The sequence below is a fragment of the Arctopsyche grandis genome, chromosome 6 (genome assembly GCF_051622035.1).
Source record: "Arctopsyche grandis isolate Sample6627 chromosome 6, ASM5162203v2, whole genome shotgun sequence".
Taxonomy (NCBI): Eukaryota; Metazoa; Arthropoda; class Insecta; order Trichoptera; family Hydropsychidae; genus Arctopsyche; species Arctopsyche grandis.
This window is the reverse complement of record NC_135360.1, coordinates 27,219,893-27,230,419: the sequence shown is the minus strand read 5'-3', so window position 1 is coordinate 27,230,419 and position 10,527 is coordinate 27,219,893.

Genomic DNA, 10,527 nt, shown 5'->3' with positions numbered 1-10,527 from the left:
AATGTTATACAAAAATATTCGAAATTACATCTCCAATTTCACATGCATTTTAAGGTATGGGAATATATTCCTATGTAAACATTTGATTTTTAAATATTTTAATACACATTGACACATTTATGAAACATGCAATATTTTATTGAATAAGTATTTAATAATATAATGTAATTTAATCATATCTAAACTGGTGTGTCCCTATCGCTAATCATGCAGGTACTACCAATACTACCATTGGATTCTTTCACGTAATATAACCTTTCGCTGTTGACCATCGTGCAATGATTCAACGTCAATTCAGTATCACAACTCTTTTTCCTACTATACATTTTCAACTTTTTAACATTACACAACTCCACACTGGGCAGAGCGAAATGAACTCTGTTGAAAAGCCTCTTCCCATCGACTCCATGAATTTTGGAATTTTCACCCGATTTTTCGCCCATCTTCTGCAGAATATTAGTGCGAATTATAGACGTGAAGTTACTGGCAGAGTTTACGCCCCTAGGATTGAGTCTCGAATCTGACGAGAAGCTTTCAAACTCATCGTCAGGTAAGGAATCAAAGTTGGGAGAGGCGATCTCCTCCTCCTATCTCCATCTAGTTTGATGACCCTGCCTTCTGTATCCTACCTGAATACTGTTATCCAAACTCCTGGTAGTCAAAAGGCCTTGCATTGCCAAAGTTCTCGATAGTTCAGCGCACTCAGCTCGATAGTCTTCGGAGTGAGGATTGGGATCAGAATGGAACGAAGGACGACAGGAGATGTGCTCTGGTTCACTCAGGGCCGTCACGTGTCCTATGCTCGAAGGACGTGCTTGGATTCGTACCTGCTGATATAATTACATATTTGTCATGAGTAAACTTTTAGGGGTTAGACAGAGTTCAAAATTGAGGCAATAGTCATTTTCAGTACAGTAGTGATGAGAGTTTTGAATTGAGATTAGAGTTGAGGTTCTCCGTAGTTTATCAAATGTTTGTTCTCAGAAATAATGACAAAGCTTTAAGACGGAGTTTGAAGGACATCTTATATTTACCTACATATGTATGTACATATATTGAGCTTGAATAAATACTCTATGAAAAGGCAAATACTATCGTACACTCTCTGTCATCGTTTTGATGGTCAATACAATTCTTAATAAACTGAAAAACTCTTTCTTGCGACTGCTTTATCTCAATTTCATTTATTCTGATGATATTTTTTTTCAATAATGAGGCTTGAATTAAATGGAGTATTTCAAATAACATAAAGTAATACATAAATATTAATGCCATAAATAAATATGATGATCACAAATGAAATCGTTTCAAAGCGCATAATTTGTCTAACTTTTAACTCTGAACTGTAACGAGTCTAAAAGCCGATAGATTTTAATTATAATGAATGTGATTTTAAATCCAGACAGATTTTCTATGAATCAAAATGTTTGCAACGAAATTTTTAATAAAGTAATTAGCGTATTTAGCGTACGTTACCCTTAAATCTCATCAGTCAATCATTTAATTTGAATGATTTAGACACTATTCATTTTGCCGGTAATATTAGTAGTAAATACGTAATTACGTATATGAGTAATATATATATAGCATAAACTTATGTGAAAAGTTACGTATATGAGTAATATATACATTATAAATATGAGTAATAAATACGGCATTCCTTTATCGAATCATATTTTATACTTACATATGTACATATGTGTAGAATTTAATTAAATTAATATATGAAAATTATACACATAGTTTATGTAACTTGAAAACATACTATTGAAATATTGATTTAAAATTCAACATCCCAAAACTACAATATAAATGTATTCAATGAAATGTTTATTTTTACTATTTTCCTGCTTTAAATCGTCTTTGCGCCGAGAAATACGGACACAGAATTTAAAAGTTTTGAATAATAATACATTTTCCATGAGTTAAATTGAAGTGTACGTGACCTTTGTGGGCATTTAAACTTTTTATCATTAAGTTTCTAATAAAATCGTTGTATTTCTATATATGTATATCGATATCAATACTACTCTCGAGAACATCAAAAAGGCTACTTCGTAACTTCAACTGTAAATAACATTATTTTTATACATAAGAAGGTATAAAAAAAACATTCTGTTTCCTTTTAACAAATTTAGATATTATTTTTCTTCTTGATATTTCAATCTGATCGAATCGAAATATAATAGCACAAAAACACCCACATATATTATATTTGCATTTAAACTAACCTTTTGAAAACCCAAAATTTGAACTGAAATTATTTTCAATATTGTCTTAAAATGATTCAATAATTTTAGTACAAAGCTAGTAACAATCGTTAGGTAATCAGTGCGGTTCATTTATATCAATGATAGCATTTGAAAAAAAACACTATATGAGAATAATCAATAGTGCATACATACATATACATACATATACATGATACATATATTTTTTTTCTGTTTAGTTTTGAGGATAATATATACTACAAAAATTTGTATATTAACTTTTACTTTCCACCGTTCATTCCTATAATAATAAAGCATTGGATTTCAAGTTATTTTATCATATTTGTGAGATTTGTTTGTGAAAGTACGCTCTTTTGATTTTGATAGCTTGATAATTTCCGACTCCAAAACTTGTCGATTATTAGATTGACAACAATATTTGAGAACCTAAACTTTATAGCAGACGTATATATGCAAATAACAATTCTCAGAGGCGTTATCCGTATGCTAAAAGTCTATGTATGTACATATGTATGTAGATCAAAAACAAAACTTTCCACATCAAACATTTCAACCTACATATTTACTACAATATTTGAGGGAAAACAAATCTGAACGTAAATTTGTGATCGTGTTTTTATATAGGCACATACATATGTACATATGTTTTTGGTGTTGAAAAAAAGTTTTCCCCAAGGAGTTTCCCATCCCTAATATTCTAAATTCAAATGTAAATATAGAAAGATATCAGAGTTTTCTCAGCACAAATAACCGTAACTTTTTAGATTAAAATATTGTATATTTACCTTTTGGCTTGCTGTAACATTTCCGTTCACTGTCCGGTGTATGTTGTTGCAAGTTGCCGTTGTCCGAGTCACTCCGGAACCAACTTTAAAGAAAAATATTAGTTGTTAGAATTATATATCATTCATGGTTTGTTTCAAGACTCTGTTGAATTATTTACTTTCGAGAAATCAAGATAAAAATTGGCGTTTCCATATTACGGTAGTTTTAGACGATGGTGCTTTCTAAAGTATACGATAGATATTGCATGACTCACATAATTTCATTACATGATAAAATAGCAATAATTACGTACTCAATAATTGAGCCGTTTTAATTGAAAGCGGAATAAGTCAACTTTTCTTAATTTCGAGAAATATACATATCCCAAAACATTGAATGTAATGTTGCGTTTAACAATATTAAAAAATACTCGCGGTCTGCATAAGTTTATTCTGCTTTCTGGACAAATGGAATTAAAATAAGTGAATGTGAAACTTGGACATTGAACGCCAATTTGCCACACTAAGTCCAATGCATTCAAAGAACTATGGAACGCTGCATGCTTTGTCTAACGATGACAGACAGGAAGCGGAATACTTGGGCGAGAAGTATGAAAATAAGTCATTAATATAGTGGGTAGAATGAAGAGATTGAAATAGTAATGGGTGGGCCACGTGATTAGAAGAATGGACGAAATGTGGATAAAAGAAGTACTAGAATGGCAAACGCAAAAGGCAGATGAAATTTGGAAAATGTGTGGGGTGAGATGGATGATACATAGTTGTGCAAAACAGAGACGAGTTGAAGCGTACTGGAGAGGAGTTCATCCAGCAGTGATGGTGAATGGCTGCAAATGATAATGATGACATATAAAGCCATATTATATTTGAAGAAATTGAAAAAAAAATGTATATATGTAGTTAATTCCTTCGAACATTAAACTCAATTTAACGATCAACTATAATCTAATATATAATTTAGAAAGAGACTTTGTATGTATGTATGTATGTAACCTTAGTTCGTTGGGTCGTAAATCCGTGACGTCATTCGATTCAAATAATTCGAGGGCGAAGCCGCCTTCGCACCGGGGCGAAGCCCTAGGAGGCGTAGGTGCCGGATTCTGGTATAAATATAATTTCTTATACATATAATTATAAGGGACTTACTATAAATGTTTGTTTGATCGTAACAGTCAATTTAATACAAAAAAAAAACAAATGAGTATTCAAATAAATTTATATAAAATAAAACTATTCAAATAAATTTAATAAAATGTTTACCATTAGATTAGTCATGTTTAAGCGTTTTATATCACAAATACCGAGCGAAGCCGGGTAATACAGCTAGTTTCATATATTTTACATCTATTTTTTTCAGTTTGTAACCCAAAATGTCAATTAATTGATTTTATCCTCATAATATTTTGAAGTAACATTATAACCCACTATATACCCGCTGTAAAATGTATGTATGTATGTATTCTCGAGATATTAATTTGCCTAATTTTACTGTAGATGTCATGATACTGTATAAACAAAATTGTGTATTGATGGCCAGGAAAGCGCATTGAGGTTTACCTGTTAGACCTGGCTGGTATATAAAATATACATACAAATAAATTTAATAAACAAAATAAAACATATCATATACATATATTATATAACGTTCTGTCGTTAATGTAATTTATGGTTGATTTTTATGAGGAATACAAATCATTTTGTTCTTACGAATTGATTGGATTTGTCATACATTTTCCCTCTTAAAATAAAATTTATACATACATATGTATTTATTTCAGATACAAATTTGTACAACTAATTCTCAAGAATAGTGCAAACAGTTCATTTTAAAATTACATAGCTCCAATTTTCGACGCAATGAAAAATTCCAGGGAAATTTCCATAATTGCATGAAAATTTCTCCGGCTAGCTTTTTTCACTGTTCACACAATTCTCGTTTTGTACATAATTTGTTTGAAGACTAGTATAATATATATTCATAACCAGAGGGATTTCAAGAGAATTTTTTTCACAGTCAGAAAAACCGCATGAAACTGACAAAAGGGAATATAATCAAATATCAATGCCGACAACATTATTTCATATACATAGAGCTGTAATAGAAAATCTCACTTTTCCAATATTATATTTACTTAATGGATTTTTTTTCTTGTTACTGGAACTTACTTACTCAAATGTTAATATATACCAGTAGTTTTCAAACTTGTTGCTACCATGTGTAGATATGTACATACATAATAGCTATTCGACCAAGTATGCATGGTGGTCGAATTGATATTACACATATGTATGTACATATCTACATATGCAGATATTTGTAATTCATATGTATTTGATTGTCTTGCGGGAGAATTATTGACTTTTCTCAATCCAGTCCCATTAAAAATTTCTCCGATAGATCGTTTTTCGATAATTTTCTTATGAAGTATCCTAACGCTGCTTCTGCTTCCTATCTATCTAACTTACATTAATGCTTTTTTACATTGAAGAATGTAAAAAATAAATGTAGGTTGTTTTCATTAGGCAAAACTTTCTTATGTTGTAGATTAAAATTTATTTTAAAAAGTTACCTCTGAGTTGCACTAGATCTTGTAAAATATGGAGGAGATTCAAAATGACCATATCCAACAAATTGCCTCTTATCAATAAGACATCCCCTTTGAAAAAAATCTAATCCTGGAGCCTCCCCCCCCCCTCTCCAGTCTCTCTTTATTCCATAAAATAATACAAACATAATTGGCAGAACAATTAAAATCTTCTTCCAACTGTACTATCAGCGAGCAATATTTGTCACAACTGTTTTGCATATAAGTCGCCAAACATCATTTCTACCATATTAATAGCTGCTGCCAAATCTACAGTGTCTCTCCTAATGTATCTGGATTCTTTACATTTTGCGATTATATAAGACACTTTGTACGATGCTAGCAATGCATTTGATGGAACAAAAACTATTTTCTTGAATGTTTGCTACTGTTTATTAAACTGATCTAATTTTTTTTGAAAAAATTCTATGGGCCAACGTATTCAGAATACTTACAAAGTGCCGTTTTAATTTACTTGGTCTCATATAATACTATCTGCAGCCAAAACTTTCTTACAGAGAAAACACATTGATATTTCCAATCCATCTGTTAATCCCACTGATAAATAGGATGAATCGTATTTTCTTTCAAATTATGTTTCAAAAGTATATATGTATAATAAATTTGTAAGTATATATTATTTTATTTTATTATATTATGTTATAAACTAACCTTTCACGCCACTTTGTACTGGTATGTGCATCCCAGTTTGAAAATCGCTGATATATACATATAATGATACAGTATTCGAAAACAATACAAAAAAGAAAGATCTACATGCATATCATATAGTATAAATCGATTGTTATCATTAATTAAATTCATATTCTGTTATTATTTCATCTCTCAATAACTTCAAGCAAACGGATACCAAATTTGGCAATCCTTAATTGAAAACTGTAGTTTTGTACAACGGACAAACATACATACAATTTATATACGTAAATGCAAATGATGCAATACTTACCAAGCAAACAAATTGTCGAAACGGAAAAATTTATTATTGAAGTATGAAATTAATCGGTTAATAATAACAAATTACATATGTATGTACATAGTTTGTTAAAGTCACAAATTATGATTATTACGAGATAATTCAAAAATGTTACCAGACACGCAGAGATCCGAAAAAATATACCTAAGAGATGGACCATTAACTCTGTCCATTAAGATGCCTCAATTAAGCTGACGTGGACTATTCCACAGATGAACAAAAGAATGCTTAAGAGGAAAATTGTATTAACTGTACGGGAAATGAAAGGGCGAGTGTAACGACTGAAGCAATCTTCCAGAAAAAAAAATATTAAGATCACTTACAAAACAAACTCGAGTGCGGCTAAAAATTGAGGAGACTGATTAAAAAAATTTTCAATTAAATAAAGCAGCAAAATTTTGTTTTTTATCTTGGTTAGGTTGATTTTTTTGTTCACCATAAAAATCTACACTTTTCAATTTAAAAGCTATCAAATTTGGTATTGTCTCTCGTAAAGAAAATTTTTGATTTTTTACTCTTTTTTTTCTTCAAATTTAACCCGCTTGAAAATCGCCTGGCAATTCATCTGGTATTATACACACATATTAACCTAATACATTCTAAAACGTAGTTTTAGAATAAAACATACATTTTATTCTAAATCCATGCTAGCAGCATGGCTCATGTACAACGTCATGTACAACTAGACTTCTAATTTTAACTTTCTGCTTTTGTGTTTCCAGTTTAATAGACATGCAAAATTCGATCGAAAAATTATATGGATATTAAAGGTACATAAACAATTTCATTTTAACTTCCACGTGTTGATGGGTACATGAATTTCCCGACGTGCCGTGCTGATGCATGATCTTTGAAAGCGTGATATGTATATATTTATGTTTACACAAATTTCTCAACATTGAAGGCAGACAATCTAACATTTATTACTTGTAATTTGATTACCTTTTCTTAAAGTTCGCGCGCACTGCATAATTCGTCTAGCGAACCCACCCGCAGGAACCATAGCACCTGCAACACACAACAACACGGGTGGGCTCACTAGATTAAATCAAACAAACACAATGTATTTACAAATTTAAAATCAAACAGAAACAGCAATCTATCCTTTTTCGAATTTCAATCGTTGAAAAATTTAAATTCGATCGATTTAACGAGACACTGTATAACTGTCGCACGTATCTATCGTGCGCAGTTCGCATTACAAATTCATCGCACAACAATGTACATACATATGTATCTACAATGCATGAAGGAAAACAAACGTTTTTTTACATCAAAACATAAATCTTTCCTTTGTAAGTAGGCGACATAAATATTTGGAATTTAAAATATATTACATATAAATCTGTATAATATACGATCATAGTATAATAAATAACATTTTGGAAGCGGAAAACTTTACTATACATATGTATTATATGTTATTATAATATATGTACCTATAACAAGATAACGTGCTCAAAGACAAGCTAGTAAATATGTATATGTATGTTATACGCAGTGGTGCTAAATAAAAAAGAACCAGGTCGGTGTTTAATTTTTATGACCCCCCCGTTTTTTCTCTTACTAAAAAAAAAAGTTGTATCCTAATATTGGTAGTTGAAATATTTATTAAAAATAAATCAAATAATAATAAACAAATATTCTTACTTGTTGAAATTATGGTGTATTTTTTATCTATATATGTATATACAATATATAAAATTGAATGTCTCTCTGTGTGTCTCGTATAGACTCCTAAACCGATTATGATGGAACTTTCAGGATTTGTTGTATGCATGTCCGGGAAAATTCCTGTGAAAAAATATCACCCAAAAACGGTAACGGGAACGGGAACGAGAACGGCAACGGAAACGGGAATTGCATGCGTTATTGTGGCATTGCAACGCATGCCGGGTTCAGCTAGTATTTTATCAAAACTTTCATAATGCACCCTCTTCAACATCTTTGATTTTGCAAAACCCGTGTTTGTGTTTCAACAACAACATTTGCTTATAGCAATGCTAAAACCATGTATGTACATGTGAACTTATATGTGAATTTAGAGATGACTATTCATGTAAGCTGAGTTCCCTCATTTTATCTATCCTCAAGTGCGTATGGTCAATAGTTCAAAGTATGTTTTCTTTCGAATTTTTGGGTGGTTTTAGATAAAAAATCCAATAAAGTTCATTAAACGTCTTTTAAGTTTTGAATGTGCTCTGATTCGATTGTGGTCATCGAGTGTTTGAACGAGAGTCTACTCACAATATTTGGAGTACAAAATTTTACATTAAGTTTTAGTCAAAATAATTTTTAATTGTACTCGAAATATAATGTTTATATCAATCAAAGTGCCAGGGCGGCGACCTGGCTCAAAAATAAGTACCAGGTCGGCGATCTGGCTCGACTACACCACTGGTTATACGCGTAGCACGAATTTTATATATTAACTTTTTTGCTTGAGTGACGCCGAGTGTATTGTATTTTTATATTATAAATAAATTTTAATAATTCGAGCTTAAAATAAGAAACTACATTCATATGTACATATTTAACTCACATTTGTACATTAGGGTACATCGAAAACAGCGAATTTTGGCATTTGGAAGCACATCGAGTTGGAAAAGACGCTCTGTATTATTTTAAAATATACAAAACTATTTTAAAATAATATCATATTTTGTCAACAATAGACGAGAAGATAAATAAGAAACGATTTTTAACACTTGCCTTACTACATATGTACATACATACATATGTACATATGTTTCGAACAAACCTAAAATTATTTTTTATTTTAAATGTATAGTTTTATATATTGTATAATAATATTGTATACAATATATGAGTTTCATCATTTTTACCGAAAATAAGACTATTGATTTGTGTGCTATCGGTTTAGTTCCACTTATGCTAGGTATGTTCCTAAAAATTGTCTGAATGTACACTACAAATTTATTCACATGTATGTATATTCAAGAATAAAGAACTTAGAATTCGCTTGTATTTGCTTACAATTGAATTCATATGAAAGCTACCCATGCCAACTATCATAAATATGTAAATATTGTTGCGTAGGGGTGGGTGGAGGATCCAAGTAAAAGGCCGAAGTCGTTTCACAGCATTTATTGATGATTAAGGAAATACACACACTGGCAGTGCTCAGTCCAGAATGTCTTGATATCGCCTAAGTACCGCCTTATAAGAGGTAGATCTCTCAGGACATCTTCGACGTCTAACTTGTTTACCTATTGTTATGGTCACGTACTCGGATATGTATTCCCACGACATTCGGTCTAACGGTACCAAGGTATCGGTCACTTCTGAGAACTCCACGGGAATGCGACCGAGTACCGCTACTACACCATTTATTTATTTATTTACATATATACCAGGAAGACTTTACAGGTAAATCCCAATGCGCCTTCCTGGCCAATTACAAATACAAATGCAGCATTTTTATTACAAGTCGTTGAATTGCGAAACAATGAAAAACTCGCAAATTTACGAGACATCTATGAATTGTACATAAATTTTATTGCACATCAATCAAACTTCAAATAGTAGTGATATAGTAGGTAGGAAGGATTTTTAGCCAATTTTTTTTTCCGGGAACCGTTTCAACAATGAAATCAGAGAAAATTGGCAAACTCTGATAGGAAACGATCAACCTGGAGTCACAAATCCAGGTCTGACCAACAGCATACTCTGAAAAATTCATTTTCATTCAGGGGATTGAACCCGGCACCTTCTTGACGCTAAGCACAAGCTTAACGACCGAGCTATGCTGCCATTGTTTAGCTTACTTGCACTTAGTTTGCAGATAATCCTTGAAACCAATTATAACGGTCACACGGTGTCAGGGATGCGCCTCGGCTTAATCCGATTGCACCTAACCGGCGGCTCTTTACTAACCTCTTATTTTAGTATACGTAAAAATATTAAAGATA